Here is a 13289-nt window from a genome sequence, read left to right on the forward strand (position 1 = left end):
AAGCCAACAATTGGATTGTCGGCTTTATTTTTTGAATTTTTTTTAAAAAAACATATTAAACAGTGAAGCCGGCAAAGCATTTGCCGACTTCACTTAAGTTTATGTTTTTTAAAAAATCTCGTGAAACAAGGGTGTCGCCCTTGTTTCACGCCCGCAGCGCTGCACACGTGGACTACGCCGTGCGACAGCCACGACGGCCAACCGAAGGCCATTCAACAGGCCCTCCGACTCTTTCCCCTCCCTCCTTTTCTTTCTTCCTCCCTCCTCTCTATTTCTCTCTTTTTCTCCTCCTGATTTCCTTTCTTTCCTTGTTTCGGTTCGCATCTATCCGATCTGGTATGGAACCGTATCGGACCGTGCCACCGGTCGGTCGGAACGGCCACCGATACTGATACAAAAAACTTTATATCTAATCAACCCAACAATGATTTTAAAAACTAAATATTAATATCAAAAATGAGAACAAACCAAAAATTGAAAAAAGAAAATACCAATCTCCCACATAACCCCCCAAACCCCCCATCCTTTATACATATTATGCCACACTCTCATTCACTCCTTCCCATCCACTTAACTCATTCCTCCTCTCCAATTCCAAGGCTTGGACCAGATGACCTTTCCCTTCTACAACACCCAATTAAACTTGAGATTGTGCCCCAAGCTAGCCCACCTCCATTGATCCTTCTATTAATGTGATAGCATTGGCCGAGCCCTCCCTTCCAATACCCATCCCCTCCTCCTCTAGTCACCCTTTTGCCTGCTCTCTTCTAATACTCCTCCCATCTATCATTGTCGGGACCTAATGATCCCCAGCCTGGATTGTACAGTCTGATCAAAATATCTATAAGCAACCTAGATTAGATCCTCAGATGAGGATCAGTTTGGATCCTAAGACCCAGGATGTGGATCATATAATTCATTAGATCATTAGATCTAAGATTCTCCGTCTCGATACCGGATCCTGTACTAGTACCATCTATTATAGTGTTGGTACGTGGTGTATCGAGTATCGATATGATATGAGATAATGTACCGGTATGATATGGTATGCTCTGTACCAGGCGGTACAAGGTAGTACTGCAAACCATGATAAGATCCAAAGCTAGATAATCCTATAACATATTAAAGCAATTTCATCATCCATCTTTTAGGATCCTTTAGTTTCTTTGACTTCTACGATCGGCAATCATCAACAATAGGACCCCTGGTCTCTATCAATAATATTTGAATTAAAAGAAAGAGTAAACAAAAAAGAGAAAGAGAACTTGATCACTTCGACCAGATTGGGACCTAAGAAAGACTTTAGGCTAATTAATTTAACGAATTCATTGCTTGAGATTGTGACCCTAGGGCATTACATATTTATAGCCATCAATTACTTGTCCAACAAGAATAAGAACATAACTACTAGGAAAACTATATATACTGGACTAAGGGACTAATTTAAAAAGGAAAGCAAAATAATAAACCTAAAAAATAAGAAATCAAATCTTAGGAAAATAAGGAATACTATTATTCCCCTTCCCTTTAAATCGACCTTGTTCTTGAGGTTGGGTACCAATAAAGATCTATACTATATCTCTTTGCCACAATCAAAAGGTTTGACAGGTACCTTCTCATGCATCTCAATTAGGTGTTGCCTTTGCAAATAATTCAATTCAAGTGGTATGGCGAAGGTCATAATGTCCATGTCATGCTTCAGGCCCCTAATCACACTCACACCACATGACAAAATCTCTTTTTGAAAGTCATGAGTTGCTTTTAGCATTCATTGTATTGGATCTTTGAAGAAGAACATCAAGAAGAGGTCTTCATAAGCTTCAAATCTCCAAACATAAGTTTTAAATAGGTCTTGATTTTTCTTCATCAATCAAATCCTTTAAGTGCACTTTTGATGGCTCAATGGTTTGATCACCTTGTTCAAGATTCACTTATGCCTTAATTGGCTCATTGTTGAGTCCTTGAACTGAATCTGTCTGTTTGATCATTAGATGATGCATATGTAACTTGCAAAGCATCGATCATGAATTCTTCATTCAACCAGATCACCTTCATCTACCTTTGTGCTTCTGCATCATAATGGCCTTTCCCCTCTCAAAATCTAGTGGTTCATCATATAGATTGCGAGTGTAAAAAGTGTTAGATGAGTGTCCTAGAAGTCAATCTTAGCTAATGCCTACATTTCTTTAGGGTATATTTTTTTTTACTTGTCGGGCAATTTTTATTACCAATCATGTTCTATGTATCCATGATTTGTCTTAGAAATTAACAAAGATGATTTTGTATATTCTCAAGGTGTTGAGAATTTGAGACATACATCATTAGTAGTTAATTTCTAAATGCTCCCGATCGTAGGATCTTCACGGAGGACAATGATCAATTCATTCAAGATCAGTGCACGGATCACCTCTCTTCTGGGCAGATGGATCTCGAGTCTGCAGTGCGGGGATACTGGGATGAGAATGCAGGTGGTTGTTAGAGAACAACTTGCACTGGACATGACCAACACGAGAAATCACTTGGATGTCTACTCACTCGTTAGTGATTTTCTCGATACTGCAATGGTGAGACTGATCCTTTGACCTACAGTGTGTTGGCTATTCGCAGCGAGGCAACTTAGTTTGACTGCACATTTCCTTGGTCCCTAGTCATTCGGATTCTTGTTATGTATGTTGGCTATTGTAGGTTCAGATTCGCTGTTTAGAGTAGGATACACCTAGATAGAATCTATCGATCTCGGTAGAAAAGTAGTTCTATGCGATTAGCAAGACCAAATTCAGAAAGTCTCTGACCAGAGCAAATGTGAATACTGAAAAAGAATTTTCAAGAGATTCATAAATGAACTTGAGTCAAGCCAATCTGGCATATGACTAACGATGGGATTTGATGAGTTTTCTATGACTTCCATCTAGTCGAGACTCACGATAGAGAGACTGTATCATATAATAATTATATCTAGGGGTTCATCTTTTTTATTCTGCTGGGTTACCACTACATGCTGCTAGACATTACTGGTGGATCGTGAGAACTCACCAGGATCATTTTCAGACTAACGATCTTTGTTGAGATGAGTTGGAATCGTTCCAGCCCATCAAAAAAAGTTTTGATGATATTTTGATGGAGATCACGGTATGTCTCACTACCAGACAGAATAGAACCTGAGAGATCATACACAAAAAGAGCATGACCTGATCAATGATTTGGATCATATTCGAATTATCAATCGGATTGATAGTTTAAATTTTAAAAACTGCTAATTTGTAAGTGTTACATTTTTGACAGCTGTTAATTATTAGTGCAGGGACTTAATTGCAAGTGTTGTGACTTAATTACAAATCAGATTTAATCTAATTGGGCTTGATTTAATTTAATACTAATTAGGTTCAATTATCCAAATCAGATTTGGATTTCAATCTTGAGTGGATCAGATTTGACAGCCTTTCGAATTCGATTTGATTCGGACTTGATTTGAATCCGATTTGGACCACATAAGAACCAGATTAAACCTAATCCTTAAAGCCCACTTTCACTGAGCTTCTCTCTCCAGATCTCATGCAGAAAGGAGGGAGGGTGAGCGTGGAGATGCACCCCCTTTGCTTCTTGCTCTCGTGAAAGGAAGGGACGCCACTAGTTGGTGCCCCACCTTATCTGGGAATCTCTCTCTTCTTGATTTATTTTCTATTTAAATTCGATTCAAAATAGAATCAAATCTTATCAGCTAAGGCATGGGAAACTAAATTTTTGTACGACAAAAATTGAAGAGAGTGAAAGGGTGTACACTAATAATCGTGAGTGATTTTCTTTCTTGCCGTGTGACTTCTTCTCAATGCCTCCCTTCCTCCTTTCTTCACCTCCATGCCCCATGATCTGATAAGATCAAGTCTAAAAGAGAAAGAAAAGAGAGAGAGGAAGTTCTTCTTCTCTTCTTGGTGGTTCAGCTCAGATCCCATCAGATCTGTGCGAAAGGATTCATGCAGCCTTCATCTTCTTCGAGTTCTAGAAGAGGATTCAGATTTAAAGCTAAGGAGCGAGGCCTGCAAGGTGCTAGCACACCGATGGTCTCGGTGCTCTGATCAAACATCTCCGTATAGACACTACCAGAGGCCAAATGCTTGCGCGGCTATGACTCAAACCCTGGACATTCGCAGAATCCGAAGGTATGGAGATTAGATCTCCGATTTTTCTTCTGATGCATTTTGTGTTTGATTTCAGAGTTCAGACGATGGTGACATGTTTGTACGACGATCCAGCGCATAGTTTTCAGATCTGATTTGATGTGTGAATTTAAATTAAAAATATTTTAATTTAATTTACTTTCGCTGCATACATAAATCTATTTTATGTTAAAAATTTTTAAACTACACCCATGAAACCATCGCATTTTCTAACAATGGTATTAGAGCCAGATTCTGATATGAACATGAAACCCTCAAATCTGAAATCTAATTTGTAGAAATCAGATCTAAAGATTAGTTAGATGCTAGACATCGTTTTGAAATAATGATGCCCTGGCATAACCTGTTATGCTGATAGGTTGTCCTAGAATGATATAGAATATTAATTAATGGTAGATCTGAAATTTCTGCATATTGTAATGTAATTACAGGATTATTTTGAATCTGAAATTGTTACAGATCTGAAATAAATCATAAGTAATTCAGATCAGAAATTAGTTTTAAATCTGAATACGTTAATTAGGGTTTAATTTGGATCTAGTATAATTGCTGAAATTATTTCATATATGCGATATATGCTTGCATACATAGATTTAAATTATTGTTCATATGTCTAACATGTAAAAGATAATTAGATCTGAATTTTAATTGATTACATATGTGATATGTTAGATTAATCTCTTAGTAGCTTAGTAATCAAATTGGGATAATCACCATAGCCATCCGGTCATAAGAGGAAGAAGGGATTAAAATCCTTCTCTTGCCCATTCAATAGGTTCTCTTATGACGTGCAGAAGTGTCGATTGTGATGTTTCCTATGAAGATGAACAACGAACGAAAAATTGTATGTGATACATATTTTAGATTTAGATCTGTTTATGCATGTATTAAGATATATGTTTTAGATCAGTAAATGATATATGTGATATATAATTTTTGACACATGATCTGAAACTTAATTTTTATAAAACCTTAGATCCAAAATTCTAGATTCTGTTTGCATGAAATCATGAAACTGTGACTGGCATGCCTGTGGAGTCGACTCGATTCTTGTTCGGGTCGACTCGAATGCTTGGCGAGTCGATTTGTTTTTTTATTGGAGTCAACTCGAGACCCTGATGGGTCGGCTCATTTGCTGATGAGCTGACTCAATAGTACCGGCTAAATCTACAGATTTTTGTTTGTCTCAGTGTGGAGTCGTTTCACTGTGACGAGTTGACTTGAGTATCAGGGCGAGTCTACTCGATTCTGCAGACAGCAAAATTGTATGAGATACAATACAAATAGTTTAGATCAGAAATTATTTCAAGATCTAAACTTAAACCCATATACATAATACACTTAATTGAGAATTAAGATTCGCAATTATAAGATCTAAAATTGTGAATTTAAGATCTAAGTTTTAATGCATAAAACATGGGCTTCGGGTATAGGTTGAACAAATTAGATCTAGAGACTAAACTACAAGTAGGATCAGTGATTAGATCAGGCTAGAACCCTTTTCGATTTTAAGCAGTTGATCAAACCTAATCAAAAGTTGGTTGGGATTAAGTCAAAGGAATTTAAAATTGAGTTTGGTTGTAGTTGGTCAAATTGATTCATATGTGATGTGAATTGATTAAATCAAGACCAAATTTGGCTCAGTAATTCGAGCCCGAGTCTATAGGTTAACTTGATCGATTCTAATCAACCAATTTGACATCTAAGGTAAGTCTTAGATGGTGGTTTTTTAATTGGTTCCATTGTCTGATCTGACAAATTTGTTGGTGTCTAAGGAAAGCAATGGAGGGACCCCAACTCATCTTCATTTATCTAACCATTTTGGGAGATTATGTTTTATATTAGATTACTTGTTGACTCGAGTTCACTCATGCCGACTAGATTGATTAGACATGAGATGATGTGCTGACCTAAACCAAATTAGTCATCTACATCAGATGTATGTGACTATTAGAAGAGACTTGAACCTAAATCTCCTCACTAAATATTAAGTCTATCAGTCTTCCACCGTTGTAGAGATGTGGGTGACTTTTTCGACATTGATCGTTCTCGGCTGGTTACAGTGGTTTGGTTGCATTGGGAAGGCACAACCACTCTATTGGCATTTGATGTCCCTAGGTAAAGATGGGGTTGCATCTAATAACTATTAGGTGAAGGATCCAATGACAACTTTGCGCTCGTTGGTGAATGGTGGGTCGGACTTAACTAAGAAATATGTCAATAACTGTTAGGTGAGACCACAGGATTTAGAGACCAAGTCACTGCAATATGCTTGGAGAAGTATCTGGACAAAGAGTTATCCACGTATTAGTGTACGTGTCACCAATAACTGTTAGGTGAGGTGCCGTACATCGATGGGATGCAGCACCTACTAGAACCACTTGTCGTATTAGGATTTCTGTTTTTCTACCTGAATGTGAGAGACTCAAAAAATTAGTGAAAGTCTTTGTTTGTTTTTAAAATCTCTAGAACAAACTTTTACAAGTACAATCATCTAATTAAATCTTTACTCTCTATGGTTAATTCTGTCATCTTTCAATCTTCTAACTCGAATCTTAGATATCAACCACTTAATCGAAATCAATTATATATTCTGGCTCAGAAATCTAAGAATAGTTCTTAGCTTTTAGAAATTAAGCCATGTTCTTAACCAGATTAACCCAACGTGATCAGTTTGTCAGTCAACGAGCTATACTTGACAAATGCTTGGATATTGACAATTAGGTTAGATACTATAAATTAGAGTACATAGTTGATAAACTCCAATATGTGCATAAGGACATATAGACTGCCAAGGATATGCTGATTCATCTGCAACAGTTGTGAGGTGATCAGAGTCACACAATGCATGAGATGAGTGATGGGCAGTTTGTCCATGATCACTGTTTGACAATGATTAAGAACATTGAAGAGCTTGAGAAGCTCGACGTAACCATATACAAGGAATTGCTGGTGGATTTGATCCTGCAATCTCTGATTCATATGAGTAGTTTGTGAAACTATTATATGAATAAACAATATAGTACCTTAACTGAATTGATCAATATGTTGATAACTAAAGAAATCTTGAAAAGTTCAGAGGTACATACCTGGAAAGCCTGAAGAAACATGGACACGCCTTTGGAAGGTATGTCGAAATTGCTCACATTTGATCTTACGGTTTCTTCTTCTTCCAGTTGAGTATTAGACTCTGGTGTATGTTACGCACTTCAATATAGGATCTAAGGAAAGAAAGAGGGCTGAGAGAAGGTGAAGTAACTCTTTTGGATTGGTGATGGGGTAAAAGTTGCACTGTGGCCATGGGTCTAATCTCGACGATTCCTGTTTTGATTTAATTCTCTATCATTTGCATGATGATGTATTTAGGAATTTATTTGAGCAAACAGTGAACGCTGTTAGGTCTAAGAGATCTAGAAATCAAATAAACCTAAAGTATATAGGTAGTTTTTTTGGCTAGATCATATATAAGAAAAAAAAATGATTTATTGATTGAAGAAATATGAGCCTTTGAACTCATTGACTACTGAGTCATATCTAATCTATGAATCATCTCTTTGAAAATTAATAACCATGCTGTCCTTTGTGGGACAAAGGGATAGGACCGCTGAGATACTTACCTTTATACACATATATGTGCGGCCCATTTGATGAACCAAACAAGGAAGATTATCTCTACTTTATTACCTTTACTAATGATCAGTCATGATATAGGTATATATATGAGATACAAATTTGAAACTTTTGAAAGGTTCAAAGAATTCAAATATGAAGTAGAAAAGCAAACCGAAAAAACCCTAAAGATATTTCGATTAGATCGAAGACGCAATACCAAATAGAAAATTTTATAATTATCTGAAGAAAATGATATAGTTTCATAATGGAATCCTCCTAGTACACCTTAGCTCAACAAGGTATCTGTAAGGAGGAATGGCACTGTATGAATATGGTCTGATTCATTATGAACTTCATTGATTTAATCTTTGTTTTTTTAGGAACATGCTTTAATTTCTGAAATTTAAATTAGGTTACCTTTAAAGTTGGTTCCACCACACCGTATGAGATATGGTATAGCGGATAAGTTAAAGGATAGGTGTATAAGAGCTCGTTTATGAGGTATCCTAAAAGATGGGATGCCACTTTTTCTTCCCAGTGATTCACAATACGATTGTGAGCAATCATGCTGTTTTCTTAGAAATAGTGAGAGGATGAACTCAAAGAGAAAGTCTCTAAAGAACGAGTCATAGGACCTATAGAACTATTTCATGATGAGTCAGTATATATATTACCTCCTCCACCTCATAGATCTAGTAGGATCTTCCATCCTTCTGAAAGGTACTTATTATTCTTATAGAGAATTAAGAGAGTATTTTTCAAAAGAGATTGGAAACACAAAGATGATCCCGAAACCTACAACAAGACGATGTTGGATATCAACCCCGAGAAATGGACGTATAGATAGCCCTACTAAATGGATATCTTGGAAAGATATCTATATGCAGTGGCCTATGGATTTCACTTCCAGTGATAAAGATCACACTGTGAAAATTTATTCATGGATTTAAGCAAAAATCTTGGAGTCAGATAAACTTGTTTAATGATGTGATCAAATTGTTTAATTTCATCAAAAATGAGAAGAAATCATGTGTTTACATGAAGGTCAGTGAGAGGGTCCCATACTGACATCAGTTATGATGTAGTTACATATAGAATTTTTATCAATGATCTAGTACAAACGTCCTATGCTCTGAGAATAAAGGTCTATAGAGATGGATCTTAAAGAATATTTGGTTTTTCACAGACAAGTATATAGAAGAGGTGTTGAAAGAGTTCCACATAGAAACCTCCAAGAGGGGTCCGTTATCCTCTTGGGCATACGTGTGTGCTATGTTATGTACTCAATATCTTGCTGTGAGAGTCACGAGTAGATATTTATTGAATTCAGGTTGAGAGTACTGGATTGCTGTGAAAATATCCCTAAGTATTTAAGAAGCACTAAGAATTTATTTCTGATCTTTAGAGAATGATTAGAGCTAAGAGTGACAGGATACACTGATGGTAGAATGTCTACATCAATATGTATTCTTGAGTTATATTGGATCGGTATGTTGGAAGAATTTTAAGCAACTGATCAATAGAAGCTAAATATGCTATAGATGTGCAAAATGCATTCTGATTCTTATAATAGTTGCGGAACTGAATGGCATGCCATCGGATATCATGACACTATACTGCAAAGATAATGGCCCACAGCCTTTGCTAAAATACCAAAATCTCACCAGAAGTCCAAGCACGTAGAATAAAGATATACGCAATTACCTCGAGTAGAAATACATAGAGGTACAGACCTCCACATAGAATGTGGTAGGCCCAAGTCACTTAGTCAGCTAAAGACCGAAGCTTGTCTTCAGAAGATGGGACTCAGATATGTAGCAGATTGGTTGTAGTGCAAGTGGGAGTTTGTTAGATGAGTGTCTTAGAAGTCAATCTTGATTGATGCACACATTTCTCTAGAGCATATTTTTTTGTACTTATCGAATAATTTTTATTACCAATCATGTTGTATGTGTCCATGATTTGTCCTAAAAATTAACAAAGATGATTTTATATATTCTCAAGGTATTGAGAATTTGAGATATACATCATTAGTAGTTAATTTCTAAATACTCCCAATTATAGGATCGTCACGGAGAACAGTAATCAATCCATTTAAGATCGGTGCACGGATCACCTCCTTTTTGGGTAGATGGATCTCGAGTCTACAATGTAGGGACACTGGGATGACAGTGCAGGTGGTTGTTAGAGAACAACTTACACTGAGTGTGACCAACACGAAAAACTACTTGGATGTCTACTCATTCATCAATGATTTTTTCGATGCTGCAGTGGTGTGACTGGTCCTTTGACTTGTGCTGTGTTGGCTATTTGCAGCGAGGTTACTTAGTTTGACTGCACGTTCCCTTGGTCTCTAGCCATTCGGATCCTTGCTGTATATGTTGGCTATTGTAGGTTCAGATTCGCTATTTGGAGAATACATCTAGATGGAATCTATCGATCTTGGTAGAAAATGAGTAGTCCTATATGATTTGTAAGACTGTTCAGAAAGTCTCTGACCAGAGCAAGTGTAAATACTGAAAAAATTTCACAGGATTCACAAATGAACTCAAGTCAAGCCAATCTGACATATGACTGACGATGAGGTTTGATGAGTTTTCTATGACCTTCGTCTAGTCGGAACTTACGATAGAGAGACTGTATCATATAGTAACTACACTTAGGGGTCCATCTTTTCTGCTGGATTGCCACTACATACTACTAGACATCACTGGTAGATTGTGAGAACTCACTAGGATCATTTTCGGATCAACAATCTTTATTGAGATGAGTTGGAATCATTTCAGTCCATCGAAAGGAGTTTCGATGATACTGTAATGGAGATCATGGTATATCTCACTACCAGACAGAATAGAATCTGAGGAGTCACATACAAAAGGAGCATAACCTGATCAATGGTTTGGATCATATTCGAATTATCAATCCGATTGATAGTTTAAATTTTAAAAACTGTTAATTTATAAGTGTTACAGTTTTGACAGCTGCTAATTGTTAGCGCAGGGACTTAATTGCAAGTATTATGATTTAATTAGGACTGATTAAATTATGGATCAAATTTTAATTAATTTAAATCAGATTTAATTTAATTAGACTTGATTTAATTTAATGCTACTTGGTTCAATTATCCAAATCAGATTTGGATTTCAATTCTGATTGGATCATGTTTGACAGCCTTTCGAATTCGATTCGATTCGGACTCGATTTGAATCCGATTGGAACCAAATAAGAATCAGATTAAACCTAACCCTTAAAGCCCACTTTTACTAGGCTTCTCTCACCAGATCTCGCATAGAAAGGAGGGAGGGTGCGTGTGGAGATGCGCCCCCTTTGCTTCTTTCATGCGTGAAAGGGGCGCCAATAGTTAGCACCCTATCTTATCTGGGAATCTCTCTCTTCCTGATTTGTTTTCTATTTGAATTTAATTCAAAATAGGATAAAATCTTATCAGATGAGGCATCGGAAACTGAAATTTTATGCGACAAAAATTGAAGAGAGTGAAAGGGCGTGCGCTAATAATCATGAGTGGTTTTCTTTCTTGCCGTGTGACTTCTTCTCAACGCCTCTCTTCTTCCTTTCTTCACCTCCACGCCCCATGATCTGATTAGATCAGGTCTAAAAGAGAGAGAAAAGAGAGAGAGGAAGAGAAGAAGAAAGGTTCTTCTTCTCTTCTTGGTGGTCCAATTCAGATCCTGCCAGATCTGCATGAAAGGGTTCGCGCAGCCTTCATCTTTTTCGCATTCTAGAAGAGGATTCAGATCCAAAGCTGAGGAGCGAGGCCTGCAAGATGCTAGCACACCAGTGGTCTCGGTATTTTGATCAGGTATCTCCATGTGGATACCAGTAGAGGCTGGACGGTTGCACGGCTACAACTCGAACCCTGGACATCCGCAGGATCCAAAAGTATGGAGATTAGATCTCCGAGTTTTCTTTTGATGAGTTGTGTTTGATTTCGGAGTTCAGACGATGGTGATATGTTCGTACGAAGATCTAGCACGTGATTTTCCGATCTGATCTGGTGCATGAATTTAAATGAAATTTAATTTACTTCCACTGCGTACATAAATCTGTTTTATGTTAAAAAATTTTAAACTACACGTATGAAACCACCGTATTTTCTAACAAAAAGTCCATTGAATATTGATTGTATCGAATCTCATCACTGAGCCCTTTTTCCCGATGCAAAAGAGATAGCCATCTTATTGTGCAAGGTTGGCGCATCTTAACCCTGTTAGATATCTTAAAGGAAGATCTTGAGTGGATGTTCATGGTAGTTGTCTGTCAAGATTATTATATGTGCACTTATCCAGTCACTCAAACTAAATTTGGTACTCCAGCATAGTAGTTGTTTGACAAATTCTTACTAGCTTGTCATCAATTTTCTAATATTCAGAATTAACAGAATATTGAACCTTACTGACACTCAAAGCTACAATATGTTGGCAAGATTGGTCACCTTCTCCTTCAACTCCAAGAGTTGCTAATTAGTTGAAGAAATCTGGCCCTTGAGCTGACCATCATATTGTTGTTGAGATGAACTCCTTCAAATGATGTTCTAGGGCTCAAAATACATAGGATTGCAACCCTGATAGCCAGCTGATAGAACACCAAGTGCCTTTAGGCTGATTAATTTAACTTTTATTGCTTTAGATTGTGGCCTCTAGTGCACTACATATTTCTAGGCATCCATTACTTGTCCGACAAGACTAACAACATAAATCCTAGGAAAACGAGATATCCTAGATAATTGGACTAATTTAGAAAGGAAAGCAAAATAAGAAACATGAAAAATAAATCTAATCGTACAAAAATAAGGAATCCTATCAATCAATAAGTTTGCAAAAAATGATACTATCCCTTTCAGGTTTCAACTTTCCAAAGAAAAAAAAATATTATTTAGAAGCTATGACCTGAAATTGATTTCATACCTCTCCTACCATTTTTGAAAATTTTGATTTCTTTTTCTTCTATAATCTTTTAACTTAAAGGTAAGTTAAGTTAATTCACTGTATGTTTTGTTTTATGTTTTTATATTAGGATTTATTTTCTTTAGGAAAATATTTTGCATTCTTTTCTTGGTTCAAGAGGCCCATGTCCACATCCATCTGTTTAGGTCGATTCAAGATATATCTACTGATTTATTTGGTGGCATACAACTTTGTTGACTGACTCAATATTATCTTTGTTTCTTGGAATGATGTGAGCTTATGGTTGTTGAAATTTGAAGTTATGCCCTTATATGGTTGCTTTTCAGATTGCAATTGAATCATGCATCATGCTTTTCATATATTTGTAGTTTTGTACCCTTTTCACTAAAACGTCTCAAAGAAATTGGAAAGAATCTACAAGTTGTGAACCAATCTATGATCTGATCCGACACCCTCTATGACATATGATATAATTCAATCTATACAAACTTAACCATCCTCTGACCAAATATCTGACCAAGAAAACTGTTCATATGATATGTTGCATTGAAGAGAAACTTCATTATAGAAACACAGC

At 36.6% G+C, this 13289-nt stretch overlaps 1 protein-coding gene across 2 annotated transcripts in view; it reads right to left on the minus strand.

Moving 5' to 3' along the window:
• The window catches only part of LOC105055888 (CSC1-like protein RXW8), a 38108-nt gene that overhangs the window by 10312 nt on the left and 14507 nt on the right, over nucleotides 1-13289 (minus strand). The gene's annotated exons all lie outside the window — the stretch shown is intronic.

This window comes from Elaeis guineensis, chromosome 13 (assembly GCF_000442705.2).
Source record: "Elaeis guineensis isolate ETL-2024a chromosome 13, EG11, whole genome shotgun sequence".
In the NCBI taxonomy this organism is placed as follows: Eukaryota; Viridiplantae; Streptophyta; class Magnoliopsida; order Arecales; family Arecaceae; genus Elaeis; species Elaeis guineensis.